This window comes from Rana temporaria, chromosome 7 (assembly GCF_905171775.1).
Source record: "Rana temporaria chromosome 7, aRanTem1.1, whole genome shotgun sequence".
NCBI lineage: Eukaryota > Metazoa > Chordata > Amphibia > Anura > Ranidae > Rana > Rana temporaria.
The window spans coordinates 170783157-170801816 of record NC_053495.1 but is presented as its reverse complement, the minus strand read 5'-3'; positions in this window follow the sequence as shown (position 1 = coordinate 170801816).

Sequence of the window (18660 nt, the reverse complement as noted above, 5' to 3'; positions counted from 1 at the left end):
TCTGCATTAGTGGTTGGTGACACTTTAATAAAAATTTTGTTTAAAGTGACCGAGTCTCTTTAAGGGATTATTAAGGTTTAACCCCCCTGGCGGTATTCCTGAGTCTGGCTCGGGGTAAGATTTTTATACCAAGAGCGGTATCCCCGAGCCAGACTCTCGTTCGCCACGCTGCAGCCAGAGACAAAGTTACTTACCTTGTCCCTGGATCCAGCGATGCCGCCGCGCTGTGTGAGTGAGTCCTCGCTCGATTCACACAGTGCATCTGTGTGCCGCCGATCTCCGTTCCCTGCGACGTTACGACGCACGGGGGCGGAGAACGGCGCCAAATTCAAAAAAGTAAGCAAACACCTTACATACAGTATACTGTAATCTTATAGATTGATGTACAAAATACACACCCCCTTTGTCCCTAGTGGACTGCCCAGTACCCTACATGTACTTTTATAAAATAAAAACTGTTCTTTCTGCCTGCAAACTGTATATTGATAGCAACCAAAAGTGTCCCTTTATGTCAAAAGTGGTTTTAGAGCAGCTAGAAAACAGTGATAATAAATTATAATCACTTGCAGAATTTTGTGATAGCGATTTGTGGGGAAATTCATCATAAAAAAATAAAAGTAATGACAGCGACAATTCTGCAACTGAGTAAATTTCAGTGATTTTGAGTTGATTACATTATTGAATAATTTGTATTATAATTATATTATTATTTGTTATAATTATTTATAATTATTTATTATATTATAATTTATAATTTTGTTTTTCAAACTTTTTCATACCCGGGATGCCTACTAGACTCTTGTTTGGTCAGATTTAAGTGAGTTATTCCTAAGAATTACAGGCCTACAGTATAAAACATCCAAATTTCCTTGCAAATAATGGTACCGCTTTCAGCACCTTTTTTCTGAAATAATCATACCGCCAGGGAGGTTAATGAGTTGTATTTTGTTCCATTATTACTATAATAATAAAACAGCACCTGTTATACTGCTGAAGCTATATGTCCGAATGGTTTGACATGACATTTCTAATGAATGGACTATACTCTTCACTGAAACAAGGTACAGTTGTAATTATTGGATAACAAAGAAAAATCTTGCTTCTGAAGCCTGTAGAAATTAAAATCAAAATAAGGAGTTTTTAATGTTGTTTGTGTCCTTTTAGGAAGATTCATGTTTAGTTATTATGGTTAAAACACCCTTCACCTGAACAAATACACAAACTAAAAAAAAATGCTAAAAACGACATATACAAAACTATATTTACTAAAAACAACTAATATACTTTTTTTAATTTTTTTTAATGAGTTACTTTTGGGGAGCCTTACACTTACTTCCTGTTTTGATGAGATAGGCGGGAACTAAGAGGAAGTTGGAGTTTAAAAGGAACATTTTGCAATTTTTTAAATCAGTTTCAGCTGGATGTTTATTGTTGTTCACACTACTCACTACTGGATGCTGTGTCTGGAGGTCAAAAATAGGTTGCCTAGTTTTAATGATATATTTTTATTTATTGTCTGGTATCTGTAATATATAGGTCAGGCAGCCGGCAGAAGATATTTCTTTGTCTACTTGGCAAGGCATTGCAGAAAGACAGCAGAGGGCTTGTGCTAACAAGACCTTCCAAGACCTGAGGTTATTCAGTCTAATCGACCACATTAGGTGCTTGTAGCTTAAGGGGAGTAACTGATATGGTGTAATATATAAGGTACAGCCATCAGATTGCATTAGGGAGCAATCTATGGCCACAATTCACTTTCATCTCAGAGACAGGGCTTAGAAACATTGTTCTATTCTTACACTTCAAAAGACCATAAAAACAACCTTTGTATTGAACTTGTCTGAAGTAAAAATTGCGTTGGATTAATCTTTTATGTCTTTTGAAGGGTTAGGCTGCCTGTGGATTCTGCTGATTCAGCAAGTGACCATATTGTCCACAGCTACTGTATTAGATCTAGGAGGTATGTCATTGCACATTCACTAAGCTCTGGCAAAAATGCTCCTACAGAGTGCAACTGCACTTGCAAAGTAAAAAGTACACTTGTCTTTAGTAAAACCCAATGATTTTAAAATCTTTATGGTGAACAGCTAATTGAGGGGGGTTCCAGAAAGACGATTTCTTTTTTTTTTTTTAATTATTCAATATTTTATTTTGTAAAAGGGAAAGGCAAACAGAACAGAATACATATTCCAAAGAAAGCCACATCACCACGTCCACATATTACAGATACAAAATTATAACATGTTCCTTATTCTATCCATCAACGCAATTTGGACGGATATTCCTATACTCTATGTATCCCTCTCTCCCCTTTACAGTACTTCTTCGACCTAAGAACGACCCCCCTCCCCCCCCTAAAAAAAAAAAAAAAAACACCCCCCCCCCCCCGTACCCACTATTCCCTGAGATTTGCGGCACCAAATCTTATAAAGTCCCTTAATACTCCTATTCAGATTTCAAATTTCAGCCAAAATTATTTTTCTTCTGTTATTATTCCTCCAGCATTTTCTTCCCTTCCTCTGAATTAATAAATGTTTTCCAACCCAACCATATATCATTAAATTGTTTCCTCCTATTTTGAGCTGAGAGAACTAAATCCTCCATTGCCTCTATCTCCTGAATTCTAGTAAGCCACCGTGCTATAGAGGGAGGTCTAGAGTCCATCCAGCTTCGGGGGACTCCCACCGTTGCTGCGTTAATCATGTGACATATGACTGATTTCCTGTAATTCTGGACTGGAATCTGTGAACAATGAAGTAGAAAAAAGGCGGGATCATTTGGTATCTGATATTTTGTAAAATTTTGAGATATTCTCCTCACCTCCTCCCAATAATGTCTCATTTTTTCACAGGTCCAGAATATATGCAAAAGTGTTCCCCGCTCCCTTCCACATCTCCAACATTGGTCTGAGTTTTCTTTTGCAAATGTATTAAGCCTTACTGGGGTATAATACCATTGTGTGAGAATTTTATAACTGGCTTCTTGGGTTCTTGTACAAATCGAAGAGTTAAATGTCAGTAGAATAATCTGTTTACGTTCAGTTAGAGTAAAATTTCTCTCCAGAGCTTCTTCCCATTTGCCAATTCCTGACATCACATAATCTTCTGGAGGAGCATTCAAAAGACCATACATCTTTGATACCACCTGCAAGAGTGGTTCCTCATCACTACAGTATTGTTCAAACACTGTCAGCTGCCTTTGAAAGTCCACCGCCGACCCTAATGATCTCAGGAAATGGCTTAACTGAATTGCCTCCCAGAAAGTGAGCCCAAAGGACCCCTCCTTCCTTGTCAGGTCGCCCACTGATGGCCAATCATCTGACTGTATAAAATGTGCAGCCTGATAAACGCCCTTCTGTCTAAGATTCTCAAAATTGCCCTTTTCCAATCCCGGTGTGAAATTCGGATTTCCTAATATGGGTAGCAATGGTGAATATTTTGACGAGAATTCCTGATTCCTACATATTTTTGCTGATATTCTTAACGTAGGTCCTATTGTAGGATGTTTTTTGAGATGTATTGGTAATTCTGCATAACACCACGATGCTCTAGATCAGGGGTCTCAAACTCAAATTACCTGAGGGCCACAAGACAAGTTTTCATATGCCATGGGGGGCCGCATGCAAACTTTCAAACTTCAAAAACAACAGTACTGGTGTCAGCGAACACATTATTAACCCCCAGCACTGGTGTCAGCGAGCGCATTATTACCACCAGCACTGGTGTAAGTCAGGGTTTGACAAATTTGCTTGGAATCTAGGAGCCAGCTAAAATAGTTAGGAGCCAGAAAACGCACCCTGTCCCGACGAGCTTGCTCGCAGAAGCGAACACATACGTGAGCAGCGCCCGCATATGTAAACGGTGTTCAAACCACACATGTGAGGTATCACCGTGATTGGTAGAGTGAGAGCAATAATTCTAGCTCCTCTGTAACTTAAAACATGCAACCTGTAGATTTTTTTAAACGTCGCCTATGAAGATTTTAAAAGGGTAAAAAAGTTTGTCGGCATTCCACAAGCGGACACAATTTTGAAGCGTGACATGTTGGGTATGAATTTACTCGGCGTAACATTATCTTTCATAATATTAAAAAAAATGGGGATAACTTTACTGTTGTCTTATTTTTTAATTAAAAAAAGAGTAATTTTTTCCCAAAAAAGTGCGCTTGTAAGACCGCTGCGCAAATACGGCGTAGCAGAAAGTATTGCAACGATCGCTATTTTATTCTCTAGGGTGTTAGGATAAAACATATATATAATGTTTGGGGGTTTTCTTTAGAGGGAAGAATATGGCAGTGAAAATAGTGTAAAATGACATTAGAATTGCTGTTTAACTTGTAATGCTTAACTTGTAATACCAACGGCCACCACCAGATGGCGCCAGCTCACATCTGGTGGTAATAACTTGTAATACCAACGGCTCACCACCAGATGGCTCCAGCTCAAAAAAAAAAAAAAAAAAAAAAAAAAATTTTTTTTTTTTTTTTTTTTTTTTTTTTGCTCCCCTCACTTCCACCCTGCCTGAGGGCCATTTATAACTGGTCCGCGGGCCGCAAATGGCCCGCGGGCCGGTACTTTGAGACCACTGCTCTAGATAATGGGATCGGGCTGACCTGTTGTTCCATGCTCGGAAGTATTGAACTTAATTTTTTTCGGCTCGTCGTAGTGTTGTACGTCACCGTATTCTTGACGGTCGGAATTTGGTGTGACAGTATGTATGCAATACAGCTTAAACGGAAATCCGTAAGAAAAAAAAACTTTGAAGTTTATCCGGACGGAAATTCTGATCATGTGTACAAGGCATAAGTGTACAGGAAGTGGGCTGAATGGTGCTGGCTATCATTATATCATTAATCCTGGTAAAGGAGCAGCAGCAGTGGTTAGTGTTGCAACAAAAGCCCAATTTTTTTAAAATCTACTGGGAAACTTAAAGGGGTTGTAAAGGTACAATTTGTTTTCCCTAAATAGCTTCCTTTACCTTAGTGCAGTCCTCCTTCACTCACCTCATCCTTCGATTTTGCTTTTAAATGTCCTTATTTCTTCTGAGAAATCCTCACTTCCTGTTCTTCTGTCTGTAACTCCACACAGTAATGTGAGGCTTTCTCCCTGGTGTGGAGTGTCATGCTCGCCCCCTCCCTTGGACTACAGGAGAGTCAGGACGCTCTCTACGTTGCAGATAGAGAAAGAAGCTGTGTGTTAGGGGGGCGAGCACGACACTCCACACCAGGGAGGAAGCCTGTGTGGAGTTACAGACAGAAGAACAGGAAGTGAGGATTTCTCAGAAGAAATAAGGACATTTAAAAGAAAAATGAAAGGATGAGGTAAGTGAAGGAGGACTGCACTAAGGTAAAGGAAGCTATTTAGGAAAAAAAGAAAATTGTACCTTTACAACCCCTTTAATTAAAACAAGGAAAATATTTTTTTTTAACCATGGTAGAAGGTGCTAAACAGAAATTCTCCTGCGCTCTGGTATTTCCTGCTATAGGGTAACGTGGTGCAATTACAGGGTACATTCAACGGTCTTGCAGTCCTCCTCAGAATCATGGGAATTCATACGGCTAAAAAAGAGAAAAGAAAGGAGGGCGCATCGACCTAGTGTGATACCGTATAAAAAGGTTTTATTACATATATTAAAACAATGGTTATACTCAGGCCTGGATTTACTCCCTTTGCCGCCCCAAGGTCGGGTCCTTCAATGCCGCCCCCACCTGTGCAGTACAGGGGGACATTATCCGCCTGGGGACTTTTTCGGCAGGACACTGAGAAGCACGGGGGGTACTGCTGCCGAACATGACATTGGGAGGCGGGGAGGGGGTGTGCTTCTGCCGAAAATGACATTGAGAACCAGGGGGGATGTTGCTGACAAAAATGACATTGATCATTGGGGGGTGCTGCTGCCGAAAATGACATTGAGAACCATCTCACCTCCTCTTCCCTCGGTTTTCTCTCCTCTCACCATCCGTGACATGACAGGGGGGGACTCCCGAAATAAAAGTGTCCTCTCCTCTCAGCTGTAGTGCCGCCCCTGCACCCACTGCCGCCCCGAGGCCTGGCCTTGTTGGCCTTGTCTGGAATCCGGCCCTGGTTATACTCACAAAATGAGTTGTAAAACGCACTTTGACAAACAGTACAACTGGTACGCAGCAACGCCAGAAGAACACGGTGACAACACGGATCAAGTAGTATCTGACCGGTGGTATGGCTGACGCGTTTCAGGGGCGTACCCCTTTCCTCAGAGCCTTGGTGGTCTGTAGTTGCTCTACAGTAGTTGCAACTACAGACCACCAAGGCTCTGAGGAAAGGGGTACGCCCCTGAAACGAGTCAGCCATACCACCGGTCAGATACTACTTGATCAGTGTTGTCACCATATTTTTTTATCGTTGCTGCGTACCAGTTGTACTGTTTGTCAAAGCGCGTTTTACAACTCATTTTGTGAGTTTAACCATTGTTTTAATATATGTAATAAAAACTTTTTATACGGTATCACACTAGGTCGGTGCGCCCTCTTTTTTTTTCTCTTCTTTAGAAGGTGCTAAACCCATAATACAGAACAGCGACAGTTTATAGTTCGCTTTACAAGCCTGCAAATTACAAATAGAATATCTTTCCACACATTATATACAATATTTTTCAATGCTCCCAATTCAGTAATTAGCCGTTTTTAACAGGATGGAAAAACATGTCTTTCTTATCAATAGAATTTAAATTCTTCAAAGGATCTTTAATAACTGCAAGCATAGCATGCTGCTTCCTCTTTGAATCATCTGCCGAAGAATGAATGTTCTGCCTGAAGAGACTTGTTTGCATCTGAATGAGATATTAATCTATTTTAATTATGGATTTCTGTTGTCGTGCATGTTGCCGACAGATTACATTTTTGTCTCCAAAAAAAATAAAATAACAGTCAAGATCTCCAGGCAAGAAAACAACTGCAGCTTCTTCTATACAGGTGATGGACAATGAACAACCCAGTACAAGGACTAATTCACGTTGAAGAATTCTCAGATTGTGTTGGTGTCAAAAGCAAGGTTAAAGGTATTTGTAATTACTGCCAAGGCCAGCTATTTACCACGATATAATATAAACGGTTTCCCAGGTACAGTTTCAATGACCGCCTAGGGAAAACTCCATTGAGACATGACGAAAAGTCAATCTATACTAAGAATTCTAAATCAAAGTTATCTGAACAATCCGTATGTGTTACATTAGTAAATAGTAATTGAGGCTCTTAATTGAAACCTGAATCGAGAGAAATAAATAGGCTGGTATTGCTGACCTTCTGAAATTGATAGTTGCCAGGCTTCAGTGGTTACAGTGCTTTCTGATTCCCTGAGGCTGAACTAATATACAGTATATAAAGCCAGACCTCCTGATCTGAATATTTATTCCAGCATTTGAAGCTCAGGTTAGCAATGGCAGCCCACATACACCTCTCAGCATAGGTTATAAGTTAATGCTCATGTATGTTGGAAAAAAACATAGGGCCAGATTCACAGAAGAGATACGACGGCGTATCTCCTGATACGCCGTCGTATCTCTGAGATACGCTTGTCGTATCTATGCGGCTGATTCATAGAATCAGTTCCGCATAGATAGCCCTAAGATCTGACAGGTGTAATTGACTTACACCGTCGGATCTTAGGATGCAATTCTAGGCCGGCCGCTAGGTGGCGATTCCATTGCGGTCGGCGTAGAATATGCAAATGACTAGTTACGGCGATTCACGAACGTACGCTTTACCCGTCGCTCTAACTTTACGTTGTTTCCGTCGAGATACGCCGCGTAAAACTAAGGCTGCCCTCTAGGTGGACTAGCCAATGTTAAGTATGGCCGTCGTTCCCGCGTCGAAATTTGAAAAATCACGTCGTTTGCGTATCAATGATTACACATAAATCATGTGGAAAGTCTTCAATCATGTGCACAGTGAACAACCAAAAAGTCCCGATTAAGGAAAACCATACAATGCCTTCCTTCACTATGAGTGCAGATCCCGCACTTCACTGCTGTGATCCGGTGAACAGGTACTCAAGGCAGATATGTGTAGGAAAAAGAAGAAAAACTCATTGCGCAATACATCAAATCAGTTGGATAAAGCAATCCAATACATCTGCATATGCACTCACGAATCCCTGCTTAGAATAAGCATGAAACGCCGCTCAGTGTGCAGTCTCCTCAATTCGATCCGATGGACACAGATTTGATCGTAGGCTCCTCCCTACGCGTTACGTCACGGGCACGCGACTTAATCACATGATTTATGTGTAATCATTGATTCACAGGTGTTTAGGAGGCTGTGTCTCCCTGAATTATTTATGTATGTTTTTCACTTATAAGTTAATTTTAGCGCATCTATATATTTCACATAATTTTTTTTTAATTGGTATCACCCAAGATAGCAGCTTCTTTTATTTGTTTTTTTATTAGGTGATCCTGGAATTATTTATTTAATAGCGCTGTAGTACACTTGTTTTTTTTATTTAAATGGTGCCCGCCCCATTTGAATTAGGCGGGCTTGCGCCGAGCGGATTTACGTTACACCGCCGCAAGTTTACAGGTAAGTGCTTTGTGAATCAGGCACTTATGCTGTAAACTTGCGGCGGTGTAACGTAAATGGGATACGTTACGCCGCCGCTGCGCAACGTAAATGTACCTGAATCTGGCCCATAATTCCTTGTGGTGAGCAGCCATTTGAGCAGCGCCTAGACTTAGGTCATATTGGGGTTGATTTACTAAAAGCAAATTGGCTGTTGAAAGGGAAAATAACATCAAGCCTATGGTAGCACCCAGTAAGCTTCAGAATAGTGACATTAAAAGTAGGAACAGGGCTTTTTATCAGTCTGTAGTTCTCCATTGTGATTTGTTTAGGATATGATTTTAACATTAGGATAATTTTTTTTTTTTTTACCAATTTTCCTATTATTATTTAATAATTCCTTATGCAAATATTTTATCTTTTATTTGGTGAAGCTTGCAGAAGTATGTTTATTATCATTTTTTTTTATTAACTTTTATCATTAAAATTTAACATTGAATTTTAATTTGTGGCGCTAAGCATATACAAGTGAATTTACAATATATATTATGAACCAAAATCATGAAAATATATCACTGAAAAAAAAAAACATATATTGTTGAACATGATGATAGTGTTCCCAACACCAAAAAAATGCTATTAGTTCTTCCACCACAGGTGCTCAATGGAAAGGTGGCAACTCACCACAGGTATTTGACCACTTTTTAAGGTAGGTCAAATTACACATTTGGAATAACAAATTGATTCCCACTGCCGACACCACTCCACTCCAATGGACCCTCCAGATGAAGCTAGGACATAAAAATTGACTCCATGGGAGACAAGAGAGAAAGTCTCATAGTGTAGTATATTTAATAAAATGTAAAAGCAATGACAAAGTAGTAGGTTGCACTCACATGTAAAAATGCTTGCCTGGCACTAGGAAAAACGGCGTGTGCAGATTTGGCCGGTACCTAACGCAATAGCGTGCATTCCGCGTCCCGCTCATAGAGGTAAAGTCTGGTGTGGGGTGACAAATCAGGACCCGGAAGTGACGAATCCTCTGCTTCAACGTGCGTTTCCCCGTAGCTGGCGACTTCAGGAAGTGACCTCATGCCACTTTCAGCTTGCTTATACAGGGGGTCCCCGGGTTACAAACAAGATAGGGTCTGTAGGTTTGTTCTTAAAGGAGTTGTAAAGGATTTTTTTTTTTTTTGCTGAAATTACTGTTTACAGGGTATAGAGACATAATAGTTAACTGATTCCTTTTAAAAATGATTAAAAATAGATACAAATCAATCATATAATGTACCTGCAGTTCCTAGTTTCGTTTGTTGTTTCTGCTTCTGTGATGTACAGAGCCACAGAGCCAATACAGGGCAGTGATGGTTTGGAAAACGAAACTGATTGGTGCTGAGGGGTTTTAGACACACAGTAATCACACCTCCTTGATTAGTGACCACAGAGAGAAAGCTCCCAGTACTGTGGTTATCAGGAAACAGACAACCAGGAAGTGTGGAGATTAGAGAAGAATTACAGCAACTTGAGAGCAAAAACAAACAATGAGGACATGAAAACAGCACTGCATTAGTGTAAAGGAAGCTATTAACCACTTCCAGACCTGCGCATGACGATGTACGTCCTATTTTTAAAGATGGATATCTCGGTAACGGCAGCAGCTGCTGTCACAACCGAGGTATCCATCTTTAGTGTGCGCGGTCTATAATCCGATAATGGCGGTCTCCGCGGCGGATTCACCGCAAAATCGCCGTTATCGGTGGCGGGATAGGGCCCCCCCCCCCTCCCGCCGCTCTCCCGCGCCTTCCGCCGCTTACCGGAGCCGTCGGTAGCGGCGGAGGCGATCGGATGCTGTCGGCTGGTGAGCGGGGACGAGACTGAAGGAAAAATCTCCTTCGCCCGTCCCCATAGCTCGGCTGGGCGGAAGTGCCGTCAAAACGTCAGTCCCGCCCAGCCTCTTAAAGAGACAAATTTTTTTTTTGGTCATTTGGAAAAATGACATTTTTTATTTTTTTTTATTTTTTGCATTTAAGCCCAAATATGAGATCTGAGGTCTTTTTGACCCCAGATCTCATATTTAAGAGGACCTGTCATGCTTTTTTCTATTACAAGGGATGTTTACATTCCTTGTAATAGGAATAAAAGTGATCAAATTACTATTTTTTTTTTTTCAGTGTAAAAAATAATAAAATAAATAAAAATAAATAAGAAAACAAAAAAAAATTTTTTTTAAAGCGCCCCGTCCCGACGAGCTCGCGCGCAGAAGCGAACGCATACGCGAGTAGCGCCCCGCATATGAAAACGGTGTTCAAATCACACAAGTGAGGTATCGCCGCGATCGTTTGAGCGAGAGCAATAATTATAGCCCTAGACCTCCTCTGTAGCTCAAAAAATGCAATCTCTAGAATTTTTTAAACATCGCCTATCGAGATTTTTAAGGGTAAAAGTTTGACGCCATGCCACGAGCGGGCGCAATTTTTAAGCGTGACATGTTGGGCATCATTTTACTCGGCGTAACATTATCTTTCAAAATATATAAAAAAAATTGGGCCAAATTTATTGTTGTCTTATTTTTTAATTCAAAAAAGTGAATTTTTTCCAAAAAAAGTGCGCTTGTAAGACCGCTGCGCAAATACGGTGTGACAAAAAGTATTGGAATGACCACTATTTTATTCTCTAGGGTGTTAGAAAAAAAAATATATAATGTTTGGGGGTTTTAAGTAATTTTCTAGCAGAAAAAACTGTTTTAGTCTTGCAAACACCGAATCTGAAAAACACCTAAGGTCTGGAAGTGGTTAAGATAAAAAAAAATTCCTTTACAAACCATTTAAGTTGAATCTGTTTGTAAGTCGGAACAGGTAAAAATTTTAAGTGTAGCTCCAGCCCAAAAAAATATTTTTTAGCATTTTGGATAGCATAGGGAAGGGTTATCACCCCTGTAACATTTGTGTTCCCATATTAACTCTTACAGTAGAGAATTTCTACTAGTTGTCTCCCTCCGTTTGTAAGTAGGAGTCGTTTGTAAGTCGGATGTTTGTAAGTAGGGGACCCCCTGTATACATATGGGATGGTTGTGATTGGTGAGACTCCTCCAAGATGAAGAAGCGGACAAATCTATAGCGCAATATTTTCCCTCTAGGGATGCCAATCCGCACACTCTATCAACACCGTTATAAAATAGCCAACCATTTAAAATGTACACAAATGTTAACAAACATAATTCCGATTTTAATTGAACAATGATCCTGTCACATATATATGTGAATAAACTAATTAGAATAACCAATTTATCATACCACAGAGGGGAATTTCTCTGATCAGCGCCATCTTGTGGATGCTAATCTAATAGTATTGGAAATAGCCTCATGTGAATATGAAGGTATTGTGAGGGTGGGACTCTCTGCTATGGGAAAGATTGCTGGTTTACGCCATATTTTGGAAAGAAAGAAACGCTGATTGCACAGCTGTGTGTTGGGCTATTTAGTTGTACTCTGACTATGGCTCAGGGCCCCACCCTACAGACAGGAAGTCTGTCCTGGGAATCAGGTGAATTCCCAAATCCCTCTGAGAGGAGTGAGAGGCTGTATGCATGTCTGCAGGAGGCAGATGTCCTTTATGATTGAGGAGCAAGACGCTGATAGGAGTAAGCTAGGTGTGTGCTTAACTCTAAGAAACTGTTTGTTCTGAGGAACAGAACTTTGGCCTAGGCTAAAGGCCTGAAACAGCCGCATAGCAAGTATGACAGCCAGGAGGCTAAACTGTTTATTTGGCAAGATGTATGAATGGTGGAACCTCCCTGCGAGGGCTTCTATTTTATTTGTGAACTTTTGTGCTTTTAAATAAGTGGGCTACCAGGCCCTTAAAAACTTAGGGCCAGATTCACATACATTTCCACTACGCAGCGGCGGCGTAACGTAATCCATTTACGTTACACCGCCGCAAGTTTGCAGCGTAAGTGCCTGATTCACAAAGCACTTACCTGTAAACTTGCGGCGGTGTAACGTAAATGCGCTAGGCGCAAGCCCGCCCAATTCAAATGGGGCGGGCACCATTTAAATTAGACGCGTTCCCACGCCGAACGTACTGCGCATGCTCCGTCCGGTAAATTACCCGACGTGCATTGCGCTAAATGACGTCGCACGGACGTCATTTGTTTAGACGTTAACGTAAATGGCGTCCTGCGCCATTCACGGACGACTTACGCAAACGACGTGATTTTTTAAATTTCGACGCGGGAACGACGGCCATACTTAACATGGCTTAGAACACCTAGGGCTCAGCCCTAATTTTACGCGGCGTATCTCGACGGAAACAACGTAAAGTTAGATCGACGGGCAGCGCGGACGTTCGGGAATCGCCGTAACTAGTCATTTGCATATTCTACGCCGACCGAAATGGCCTCGCCACCTAGCGGCCGGCCTAGAATTGCATCCTTAAGATCCGACAGTGTAAGTCAATTACACCTGTCGGATCTTAAGGCCAGCTATGCGTAACTGATTCTATGAATCAGTCGCATAGTTAGGACGGGCGGATCACAGAGATACGACGGCGTATCAGGAGATACGCCGTTGTATCTCTTTTGTGAATCTGGCCCTTAGTTCTGGATTGGCATACTCACTGGAAAACGCATCTATCGCTGTAATCTAATAACCCCAATCTTACAGTATGTTTGGGGACAAATATAAAAACAAGTACTCTTCTACCTAACTTTTTTTTGTTATTGGAATGTTATATGAAAGCACACACAGCAGAAATCTACTTACAGGGTCATTGGGAGTTGCGAAATTTGTCTTAGTGAAAAAAATCGCCTCTGGCTGTATCATTATCACCCTCCAAAACAACATAAATTGTCCATTAATGGCACGGCAATATACCAAGTTGTGAGCTTTACTTTCTTTTATTGCGTTTATGTCAAGCCTTATAAAAACTTTACCATTTCCATAGAAAAACTAAAACCTCTTGCAGTAAAATGTAAACTAGTAAAATTGTCAAAACTACTAAGATATTTTATTTTATTGTTCCAAAATTTGTCAAATCTCATTTTTGATGTATCTGTGATGTCGGTGATACAGAAGAGCGGCTTATAACAGACCAATGGTCTCACAGCCTAGGTTTCTTATTGCTATTTTCTTCTTCAGAAGATCGTCTTAAGCCTCGTACACACGATCGGATATCTGATGGAATCTAATGCGATGGATTTTTTCGTTGGATATCCGATGAAGCTGACTTTCACTAGTCTTGTCTACACACCATCTGTCAAAAATCCGACCGTGCCAAAATGCGGTGACGTAAAACACTACGACGTGCTGAGAAAAATGAAGTTCAATGCTTCCGAGCATGCGTCGACTTGATTCTGAGCATGTGTGGATTTTTGACCGATGGACTTCCACACAGACGATCGTTTTTTTCTATCGTTTTTTTATCCATAGGAAAAATTTAAAACATGTTCTATTTTTTTTCATCGATGGAAAACAAACCGATGGGGCCCACACACGATCGGTTTGTCTGATGAAAACAGTCCATCGTTCTGTTTTTATCAGACAAACCGATCGTGTGTACAGGGCTTTAGAGTTTATTTTCTTCAAAGAAATATGTCAAATATGATTATGCTGTATCATGTACATTACCTTCTGAATTCGTACCATAATTATGAAGCAGTCTATTGAATTCAGTCATAGGACATTATCTTGATTCTTTGGATAATAGCAGATATTCTCTGTCAGACGACAATTTTACGATAACTGGTTATAACAAGTGTGAATCACAGTCTGTCACTTTCAATAATATACAACTGCCAGTATTAAAATTTGGCATGCACTGTAAGATTACAAATATGTCTTTCAAACATACACTATATTACCAAAAGTATTGGGACACCTGCCTTTACACGCACATGAACTTTAATGGCATCCCAGTCTTATGCCGTGTACACACTATTGGAAATTCCAACAACAAATGTTCGATGTAAGCTTTTTGTCAGAAATTCCGACCGTGTGTAAGTTCCATCGGACATTTGCTGTCGGAATTTCTGACAACAAAAATTTGAGAGCTGGTTCTCAAATTTTCAGACAATAAAAGCTCTTGTTGGAAATTCATGCATGCTCGGAATCATTGAACTTAATTGTTCTCGGCTCATTGTTGTTTTACGTCACCGCGTTCTTGACGTTCGGAATTTCAGACAACATTTGTGTGATCGTGTGTATGCAACACAAGTTTGAGCCAACATTCCGTCTGAAAAAAATTCACGGTTTTGTTTTCTGGAATTTCCGATCGTGTGTATGCGGCATTAGTCTGTAGGGTTCAGTATTGAGTTGGCTCACCCTTTGTTAGCTATAATAACTTAAAGCGGGAGTTCACCCATTTATTAAATTTTTTTTTTCTCCCCTTAGCTTCCTGCTCGTTCGGTCTAGGGGAATCGGCTATTTGTATTAAAATATGAGCAGTACTTACCCGTTTTCGAGATGCATCTTCTTCCGTCGCTTCCGGGTATGGGTCTTCGGGAGCGGGCGTTCCTTCTTGATTGACAGTCTTCCGAGAGGCTTCCGACGGTCGCATCCATCGCGTCACTCGTAGCCGAAAGAAGCCGAACGTCGGTGCGGCTCTATACTGCGCCTGCGCACCGACGTTCGGCTTCTTTCGGAAAATCGTGACGCGATGGATGCGACCGTCGGAAGCCTCTCGGAAGACTGTCAATCAAGAAGGAACGCCCATTCCCGCAGCCCATACCCGGAAGCGACGGAGAGGATGCATCTCGTAAACGGGTAAGTACTGCACATATTTTAAAACAAATAGCCGATTCCCCTAGAGAAAACAAGCAGGACTCTAAGGGGAAAAAGTGCCCTCTAAGGGTGAACCCCCGCTTTAATCTCTTGAGCATTCATGAGGTCAGGCACTGATGTTCGATGAGAAGGCCTGGTTTGCAGTCTCCGCTCTAGTTAATTCCAAAGATGTTCCATCAGGTTAAGGTCAGGTCCCGGCCAGTCAAGTTCCTCCACCCCAAACTCACACATCCATGTCTTTATGGACTTTGCTTTGTGCACTGGCGTGCAGTCATGTTGGAACAGCAAGGGGCCATTCCCAAACTGTTCCCTCAAAGTTGGGAGCATAAAATTGTCCAAAATATCTTGGTATGCTGATGCCTTAAAAGTTCCCTTCACTGGAACTAAGGCGCCAAGCTCAACCTCTAAAAAACAACCTCACACCATAATCCCCCCTCCAACAAATGATTTGGACCAGTGGATTAAGCAAGGTTCATAAAGACATGGATAAGCGAGTTTGGGGTGGAGGAACTTGACTGGCCTGCACAGAGTCCTGACTTGATAGAACACCTTTGGGATGAATTAGAACTGAGAATGCGAATACCACTTTAATGCATTCTATGCATTAAAGCGGTTCTCCACCCTAAAGTGGAGTCCCGCTGATTGGAACCCTCCCCCCTCCGGTGTCACATTTGACACCTTTCAGGGGGGAGGGGGGTGCAGATACCTGTCTAAAGACAGGTATTTGCACCCACTTCCGGCCCGGCATTCACGGGCAAAAGACGGGCATTCCGTCGCATCCCGTCGCCCCCCCCCCCCCCCCGTTGTGTGCTGGGAACACTCGGCTCCCAGCACACAGCGGGAGCCAATCGGCAGGCGCGGCGCGGCGCGACTCGCTTCACTTCCTGGTTCCCTCAGCGTGGATGGCGGGGGGAGCAGCAGAGAGACGAGCAATCGCTCGTCCTCTGCTGCGATCTGCGCTGGACTCCAGGACAGGTAAGTGTCCTAATATTAAAAGTCAGCAGCTGCAGTATTTGTAGCTGCTGGCTTTTAATATTATTTTCCCATGGCACATCCGCTTTAAGATAAATAACCTTCTGTGTGTAGCAGCTGCCCCAGCACCCCCTAATTATCTACCTGTGCCTCTTCTCTCTCCAGCGATGTCCACAATCCCCTCAGCCATCCAGGACACTCCTCCTGATTGGCTGAGACATAGCAGCAGCGCCATTGTCTCCCATGGCTGTCAATCAAAGTCAGTCAGCCAATCAGGGGATAGAGGGGCAGAGCCAGGTCTGGGCTCCATGTCTGCACGGATACACAGAGCTCTGACTCGACTTGGGTGCCCCCTGTAGAAAGCTGCCGGCTGAGGGTCACTAAAAGGAGGGAGGGGCTAGGAGCAGCGAAGAGGGACCTGAGAAGAAGAGGATCTGGGCTGCTCTGTGCAAAACCAACTGCACAGAGGAGGTAAGTATAACATGTTTGTTATTTTAAAAAAAAGAGCCTTTATAACGACTTTAACTTATAGAATTTGTGCCTAGAGTTCAGCATTAAACCTGCTGCCTTCTCCAGACATATGGCAATCTGCCTAAGATTCTCCCATTTTTCATACCCGCTGATGTTCTGCGATGGAAAAGAGGAACAACCCTCCGGCCTTGTACACACGACCGCTTTCCTCGACAAAATCCATCAAGAAACTTGGTGGCAGAGCCTTTTTGCTGAGGAAAACGGTCGAGTGTATGTTTTTCGTCGAGATCCACAACAGTTTTCTCGACGAAAAACATACACTCGATACACAAGTTCTCTTTTTTCTCGTTGGGAGTCTCAATTTCCTTGTGTTTCTCGTCGGGCTGGTTTATGACGAGAAACACGTTCGTGTGTATGCTTAGAAACGCGCGCATGCTCAGAATAAAGTATGAGACGGGAGTGCACCTTCGGTAAAAGTAGCGTTCGTAATGGAGATAGCACATTCGTCACGCTGTAACAGACTGAAAAGCGCGAATCGTCTCTTACCAAACTTTTACTTAACACGCAGTAACATGAGATTAGCAAAAGCAGCCCTAAGGGTTGTGCCAGTGGAATCGAACTTCCCCTTCATAGTGCCGTCGTACGTGTTGTACGTCACTGCGTTTGAGAACGACAAGATTTTGTCTTGACAGTGTGTACGCAAAGAAAGCTTGACAAGATTCTCGACAAGCCTGACAAGAAACTCGTCGAGGAAAACGATGTTTCTTTTATGACGAGATTCTCGGTCGTGTGTACGAGGCCTGCCAGTTACGTAGACCATGAATAATTATTAAGCAAAATTATAAGTACAATAATTTAGAGGTCAATTGAAACATTTAGTATGACACTGGTGGTAGGTAACTTTAAATTTCATACCTGGGGCGGGTGTATAGTATGCCTGTGAAGTAGCGCTTGTTTCAAATCACTTGCGGCTATAATGAATTGTCGGCTCCCGGTGGAGACAGGTGATGCGTGCGCTGGATCCCGGACCTGGATGAAGAGATCTTCTCATCGCTGGACCCCGGTGGAGAGGAGATCACCCGTCGCAGGATACCGAGAGTGGATTACCACCGCTGGATTTATATATTTTTTTTTAATAAAGGACTTTCTCCACGGTGTGTGTGTGTGTTTTTTTTAACAATTCTTTATACTTCCTTAGTGAAATGGTAGAGATACAATGTACCCCATTACCAATTCACATAGGGGGAGCCGGGATCTGGGGGTCCCCTTTGTTAAAGGGGTCTTCCAGATTCCGATAAGCCCCCCGCTCGCAGACCCCCACAACCACCGGGCAAGGGTTGTGGGGATGAGGCCCTTGTCCCCATCAACATGGAGACATGGTGCTTTGAGGGGTCACAGACCACCAAAGCATCCTCCCAATGTTGAGGGCATGTGGCCTGGTACTGTTCAGGAGGAGGGGGGGCACTTTCTCGTCCCCCCTCTTTTCCTGCGGCCTGCCAGGTTGCGTGCTCGGAAAAGGGGTCTGGTGTGGATTTTGGGGGGGGAACTCCACGCCATTTATTTTTTAAATTTAAAATCCACACCAGACCTGAAGGGTCTGGAATGAATATTTGGGGGAAACCCCACGTCATTTTTTTTTAAATTTGACGCGGGTTTCCCCTAAATATCCATACCAGACCTGAAGGGCCTGGTAATTGAATTTGGGGGGACCCCCACGCTTTTTTTAATGAATGACTTTCTCTGAATTGCTGGGAGCCTACAATTTATTATAGCCGCGAGTGATTTTAAATTACTTTTTTCCTTCGGAAATGACACTTTGTGCAGAGACAGTTCTAAGCACGGGAAATAAGTGCTACTTTACAAGCATAATATACACCCCCCTAGGTACGAAATTTAAAGGAATATTTCA